The sequence below is a fragment of the Lagenorhynchus albirostris genome, chromosome 13 (genome assembly GCF_949774975.1).
Source record: "Lagenorhynchus albirostris chromosome 13, mLagAlb1.1, whole genome shotgun sequence".
NCBI lineage: Eukaryota > Metazoa > Chordata > Mammalia > Artiodactyla > Delphinidae > Lagenorhynchus > Lagenorhynchus albirostris.
In genome coordinates, this window is record NC_083107.1 from 82661898 (window position 1) to 82669158 (window position 7261).

The 7261-nt window shown below is 43.8% G+C and overlaps 1 non-coding gene across 1 annotated transcript; it reads left to right on the plus strand.

Moving 5' to 3' along the window:
• The first annotated feature begins 3293 nt into the window (after positions 1–3293).
• Positions 3294–3400, plus strand: LOC132532011 (U6 spliceosomal RNA). The gene has a single exon (XR_009544273.1). It is a non-coding gene; the product is annotated as a U6 spliceosomal RNA (small nuclear RNA).
• The last annotated feature ends 3861 nt before the right edge of the window (positions 3401–7261 follow it).

The window sequence follows — 7261 nt, forward strand, 5'->3', positions numbered from 1 at the left end:
GAAATGTAGGGGAGCTAAACCCACTTAATGAGGCTCAGGTCAACCTCATTTCTGAGGACGTGTGTATGTGTATACTAGAAGTCGGCATTTATTGAAAAAACTTCCTGCCCCTCATCTTATGAGCGCCACTCCACAGCATCTGACTTGAATAACTTGACCCTGAAGGGGACCAAACTACTTGTATTTTATTTTCTGCTGGCATCACCTTATGTTTTTTGCCCACTTGGAATTAGTGCTGAGCACTCTCTCCATCCTAGAGCCGTGGGTCTTCAAACACGGCCCTGCATTTCAGCCATTCTTCTTAACAGGTGGTGTTCTTTCAGCTCTTCTGGAACTTAGAACCTTGGTGCTTCAGTGGAAAGATTTCAGAAGACTATTGTGTCCTGAGACTGGGGCAACGCCACTACTTTGGAACTAGGAACATAAATGGGACAAGATTACTTGTCTGTTCCTACAGCTGCGTGATGTGAGAGACATGTGACCTAGCGGAAAAAGATCTAGCTTACACGAGCATTCGTTCATTCACTTACTCGTTAAATATATTGAGTGCCTGTTATGAGCCAAGGACTATACTGGGTACTAGTACTTGCAGCTTTGCCACTTTTTTAGTTGTAGGCCTAATCTCTCTCAGCTTCAGTTTTCTTACCTATGAAAGAGACACCTGCCCGGCCTGTGAGCCAATATGTGAAAGTATTTCCAAGTGTAAATGGGTTGTGAGATATACATATGTGGATTACTCGGTGAGCAGCAGGACAACCTAATTTCAGAATTGGAAAGTTCTAATCAAGTGAAACTAGTCTTGTGGAAGAGAAAACCGTGGGACCACACTTGGAGCAGACCTATTGCCCTAGATTTTCAAGGGCATAGTAGACACAAAAAGAAAATGACCGAAAAAAAAAAAACTTAAGCAGTGGTTTTGCTTCTAATTAGCATTCGCTGATGGAGCAGATGGGGAAAGGTTGTTGTGCTGACGTGAGAAAAAAATCAGGAACAAGTACCAAGAGGAAATGCCTTTGTTTCTCAACAGGTAACTTCAGTAAGTGATTGATAGTGCCACAAGGCCGTAATTGTCAAACTTCAGCATGCATCGTGATCACCTGGAGAGTTTGCTAAAACAGATTTTGATTCAGTAGGCTTGAGGTAGGGCCCATAGATAATGTGCATTTCCAGCAACTTCCCAGGCGATGCTGATGCTAATGATCAGGGCTTGGTAGGTACTTAGGAAACCACTGCCTTAAGGAAGCATGAACAATTAAGGCCAAAGAAAAGATCAGGTGATTTTCACAGCAGGGGAGTAAAAAGTCAGTTAAATGATTCTGAATCTAGCAGCACACGGTTGAGATTTGTGCCCACCTGAGGCTAATGAATGAGAGGGCCTTCCTGTCAGCAACTGAAGTTGATTGGGTTGATTATGCAGAAGAGCACAGGAGGCTCTGGTTCACTCTGCCTCGACTCTCAGTCATGCCCATGTTAATGGTTTTGTATTTAAAGTAAAAATAGGGGATTCCCTGGTGGTCCAGTGGTTACGACTCTGTGCTCTCAGTGGCAAGGGCCCAGGTTTGATCCCTGTTCAGGGAATTTAAATCCACAAGCCGTGCAGTGTGGCCAAAAAACAAAAAACAACAAAAAAAGTAAAAATAAAATACAGTTATACTCTTAATACTGAACAAGCAGATTTCGTGATTTGACAAGATGCCGTGGAGGTGAGTTAGAACTGATCCTTAAGGTTTTAGGTAAGGAGGATCCATCTGGCTGGTGGATGTGAGGTTAGAGGTCTGCTTTCAGTATTAATGGGAGATCAGTGTTGGGAGATTGGCCTAAAGCTTGAGGCAGGAAGCCAGGGATGTATCAACAGTGGGCGGGAGGCCCAGAAACTTGTTAGGGCACCATGTGAGCTGACTAATGGCTCTGTGGGTCACCAGGGTCAAAGTAGAGGCCCAATATTCCTGTTACAAGGTAGAGCACTTGAGTTCCTTCTGTTCTGATTCGTCAATCCTAAATTGTTGATTCAGGGCAAAATAAAATGCAAATGAGCTTTCTTTCTTAAAGATAAGCTAGAGGGGCTTCCCTGGTGGCGCAGTGGTTAAGAATCCACCTGCCAATGCAGGGAACATGGGTTCGAGCCCTGGTCTGGGAAGATCCCACATGCTGTGGAGCAGCTAAGCCCGTGCGCCACAACTACTGAGCCTGTGTGCCCTACAGCTGGTGCTCCGCAACAAGAGAAGCCACTGCAGTGAGAAGCCCACACACCACAACAAAGAGTGGGTCCCGCTCGCAGCAACTACAGAAAGCCCGCGCTCAGCAACAAAGACCCAACACAGCCAAAAAAATAAGTGATGAAAATTCCTGATGGCTCTGGGGAGATAGTACTTCTTAGATAGAAATGAGTATACTAGTCTCTTTCTCCTTAGTTCTTTACAGGCTAAACTATTGGGTTGGCCAAAAAGTTCATTCGAGTTTTTCTGTATGTTGTTACAGAAAAACCCAGATAAATTTTTGGCCAACCCAATAGAATAAGAGGTTGCAAACCCAGATCAGGCTGCCCTCCCTGTCTTTCTCTTCTTAAGAAGACTCTCAAGGGCAAATATCCGTGTACCTTTCCAGGGGCTAAGAGCTCTTAACTGTAAAAAGAGCACTGTACCCTCTCATTCTCTCAAAATAGATGCCTCACTCTTGAATTTTGCATTCTGTGCTCAACTTGAGTACCCTGTTGTGGAGGCATTGGAGGTGACAACTGGTGAATGACGGGCCTTCCAGCTGTTCTCTTTGTGTATATTCTGCTGGGTGGATGGTCCTGTTACTACCAACTGTTGGATTGCACACTCATCTGTCAGATGACAGAAACTAGCCGGCCTCAGCCAGGGTCCATTTTCAGGAGTTGTCTAAAGAGTTACCACCGTTTAGGCAACAAAGCCATGGACTGGAGATCTGAGTCCTGGCCTATCATTCCTGCTATTAACTTGCTGTGGGACTTTGGGAAAATCAATGAACTTTCTGTAAACTTCAGGAAGGCCTAGGGATTCTATGAAGATGGTTCAGGAGTACTTCAAACCCAGTGCTCTCCTTTGATCTATTTTACACATTAAGTTTCTGCAAAAGATTTCTTTTGGAGCTAGAGCGCTACAGCTAAAAACAATAACAACCCAAAAAAAGACTTGAAAACATCGCCAAACTGGATGACACACACATTCCCTTGTTTATTTAAAATTCACATCTTTGACACTAACTGGAGTTTTTAATGGATGTCTACTTTGAAATTATTTCCAGAACAAGGCAGAATGTATAAATCTACAGTGCTCACTTCAGTAGCACATAGACTAAAATTGGAACGATGCAGAGAAGATTAGCATGGCCCCTGCGCAAGGATGACATGCAAATTTATGAAGCATTCCATATTTTTGAGAGGGGGAAGGGTAAGCTGGGATGAAGTGGGAGAGTGGCATGGACATATATACACTACCAAATGTGAAATAGATAGCTAGTGGGAAGCAGCTGCATAGCACAGGGGGATCAGCTCAGTGCTTTGTGACCACCTAGAGGGGCGGCATAGGGAGGGTGGGAGGGAGACGCAAGAGGGAGGAAATATGGGGATATATGTATATGTATAGCTGATTCGCTTTGTTATACAGCAGAAACTAACACACCATTGTAAAGCAATTATACTCCAATAAAGATGTTAAAAAAAATCATTACATAACCAGATAGTTGTAGTGATGAAATATTGAGGGCTGTACATGATACTAAAAATAAGCCAGCGTTGTAATTCTGCATCGACTTATTTGTCTGATCTGTACTGCTTCAGAGCAAGCCAGTAAATAAATGGTAATGTCCCCCCAGGCAACTCTGTTACATTCAGGCTCTTCAGTGTGACTGGTCCCTCAGAAGCAGAGCACAGGACTGCACGGTGGCCACGCAGATCAGAATTAGGGAACCTCTGCTCTGGAGAGAGGCACCACTGGACAGGGAGTTCTCCCTGATTTTCATGCATAATCTGAACAGTGTGGAATCAAGAGTGCTTCTTTCTGTTGTCTAGATTCTAAGGTGTTTTTATAAGTAGATCTCTCATTGATTGGGATCCTAGACCCTGACCTCTTAGCTCCCTGCAGGGATGTCATGGTCAACTTGGAGACCACCCACTGCCCAACTCTGAGGACACCATTCACATCAACTACAATGTAAGTGAGTGCTGTCCCCTTAAAGAGTCTGCAGACACCCCACACCTGATTGTACCTCCTTTTCCTAAGCCACAATGTGGGTAAACAATATGCTTTTATAGAAGAAGGACAAGCTCATTCCTAATCAGCTAGTACTCTCTAAGCCTAAATTTGCTTATTTGTGTAATAAATTTTTATTGAGCACCAACCCCCTCTGGCCCCAAGCCAACATCCCTCTGGAAAATTAACTGGCTATTTCAAAGGCATAAAAAGCACTCCACTAAGATCCTAACACTTTTCTTTCAGGGCCTGTCTACCCATGGCTTTGCTTCTTCTCTTTCAATCTCCTGCTGTCTGATCTCTTGAGCATCTTATAATTCACAAGAGGCTCTCTGCCAGTGGGCAGGACAGGGGGAGAGGAGAGGGGGAAAGGAAGCCAGGCACACAGCTACTTGATAGTAGCTTTGGCAAGTAAACAAGGAGGTTAAATTGCTGGGTTAGGTCAAAAATGTGGGAGTTAACGTGTGGATTTTATTGTTCACCCTCAAGCAAGAATAAACTAGAATTTGCCAAAAAGCAAAGAGTGAATCATTCAAGAATATTAACCAGTTATTTTATTTTCTGGGGACAGATTCATGAAATAAGGTTCCTTGAACGGAGTCAGTCCCCATGCCCTATAGCAAGTTTTCTCTAAACAGTGCATCAGCCCAGGATGAGAAGAGCTTTCCCCCAACTAAGAACAGAAACAAAGAGCTTGGGGAGGGAGGGGCTTGGGTCCACACCTACCATGACCTGGCCTCAAGAATTCTTGGAGAAAATGGGAACAGCTGAAGAATAATGATTAAATCATGAGAGCTTTCATATTAAACATTAGAATTAGGCAGGGAGAAGTAAAATAAAATGTAAATTTATTCTCTTCCCTGCTGGCGACCCTCTGGCAGACCGGCTTTGAAAGACCAAATGTATGCATAATGTATAGCTTTTCTGTTTTTTTCTTTCATCATTCAGTTGCCCCAACAAACTGCTTTAAAATGCTAGTTATTTCCCTACATCTCTACCAGATAAAGACCAGCCTCTCTCATTTAACCCTATGAGGTAGGTACTTTTCATTCCCTATTTTAAATGTAAGGCTAGGAGAGTTTCAGTGATGTGTCAAACAGATGGTAGATTGTTCACATCCAGGCTGTTTGGCTCCAAAGTCCATGCTGTTAGCATCTAAGACTTAATGAAATCCTCAAAGAACAAAGCAGGATTGAGTGGTTAAAGTATAAATTATGGAATAACAAAAGATGAGACCTGGGTCCTGAACCAGATAACATTAGTCCTTCTGTCCCCTCTCTGAGGAGGGCTGTCATGGCTGGAAATGACACAGTACTTGGCAGAACCTGGGGTAATATTGACTGTGATGTTGAAACTTATCAAATCTACACGGAAGCTTCTCTGAGTTGGGCTTGCATTAGGGGGTTGCCTGATTCTCAGGGCTTAGGACATGCTTTGTGTCCAATAAAAAAAAAAGTCTCCTAAAAGTCTATTGGTTAACAGGTCTCTGTCTACTCTTTATCAGTTACCATGGGATCTTCAAAAGGCGACAACTACTAAAAAATTGTGAAGGAGACCTGGAACCCACAAAGTCTCTTAAGATGGCCACTGAAGGATAGGTAGGTTTTTTTGTTTTTTTGTTTTTTTGTTTTTTGCGGTACGCGGGCCTCTCACTGCTATGGCCTCTCCCGTTGCGGAGCACAGGCTCCGGACGCGCAGGCTCAGCGGCCATAGCTCACGGGCCCAGCCGCTCTGCGGCATGTGGGATCTTCGCGGATGGGGGCACGAACCCGTGTCCCCTGCATCGGCAGGCGGACTCTCAACCACTGCGCCACCAGGGAAGCCCCAGTAGGTAGGTTTTTGATAGCTAGTAATATGTTCTGGGCAAGAGGAATTTCAGAAGAAAAGGTAGAAGGGGAGGAAATCTCAGAGTGTGTTCCATGAGCATGTATTAGTTTCTTAAGGCTGCTATAACAAATGATCACAAACTAGGTGGCTTAAAACAAGAGAATTTTAATATGTTTATTTATTTATTTTTTGCTGCACCATGGGGCTTTTGAGGTTAGTTCCCCAACCAGGGAATCAAACCCTGGCCCCCTGCAGTGGAAGTGTGAGTCCTAACCACTGGACCACCAGGGAATTCCCCAAACAAGAGAAATTTATTCTCTCACAGATCTGTAGGCTAGAAATCCAAGATCAAGGTGTCAGCAGAGCCTTTTTCCCTCTGAAGGCTCTCGGGAATAATCCTTCTTTGCTTCTTCTTGGCTTCTGGTGGTCTTGAGCAACCTTTGGCTTTCCTTGGCTTGTGGCTGCATCACTCCAACTTCTGCCCATGTCATCACATGGTGTTCTCCCTATGTGTGTATCTGTGTCACTTCTCCTCATAAGGACACTGGTCATTGGATTTAGGGCCCACCCTAATCCAGTAGGACCTCACCTTAGCTTGATTATATCTACAAAGATTTTATTTCCTAATATGATCACATTCATAAATACAGGGGGTTATGACTTGAACATATCTTTTTTATGGGACACAGTTCCACCCATTACAAGCATTAAATTGTCTAAGTTGTTTGGTTAATGAGAATAGCCTTCTGCACAGGACTGTGTTACTTGCTGTGGAAGGTAGCATAGTCCTTGCCTCAGGAACTTATGCTCTTGTGGAGAAAAACAAGGTAGCATCAGTAGACAGCAATGCGGGACAAAACGGAGGATAGACGATAAAAGAAGCAAGAAACATGCCATGAGGAAGAGACATTTAGCCAGTGTTATCCAAGACAAGAAGAGATGTTGGTGGAGAGAAAACGAGAAGCAAGAAAGTCACTTCAGAGGCTGTTAGACTAGTACAGAGGAGAGAAGAGTGAGGGACTGAGCTGGATAGTTTCCTTCAACCCCAATTAAGCATATTAACTGGTACTTCTCTACAGAGTAAAATATTTAGGAAAAGTTTTATATGTCCTAAAGCGTACAAAGTCAACGTGACTAGATGCAATATGGTATCCTGGGTTGACTCCTGGAACAGAAACTGTGCAGTTCTATTAGTGGTTATCAAGGGCCAGGACAAGGGG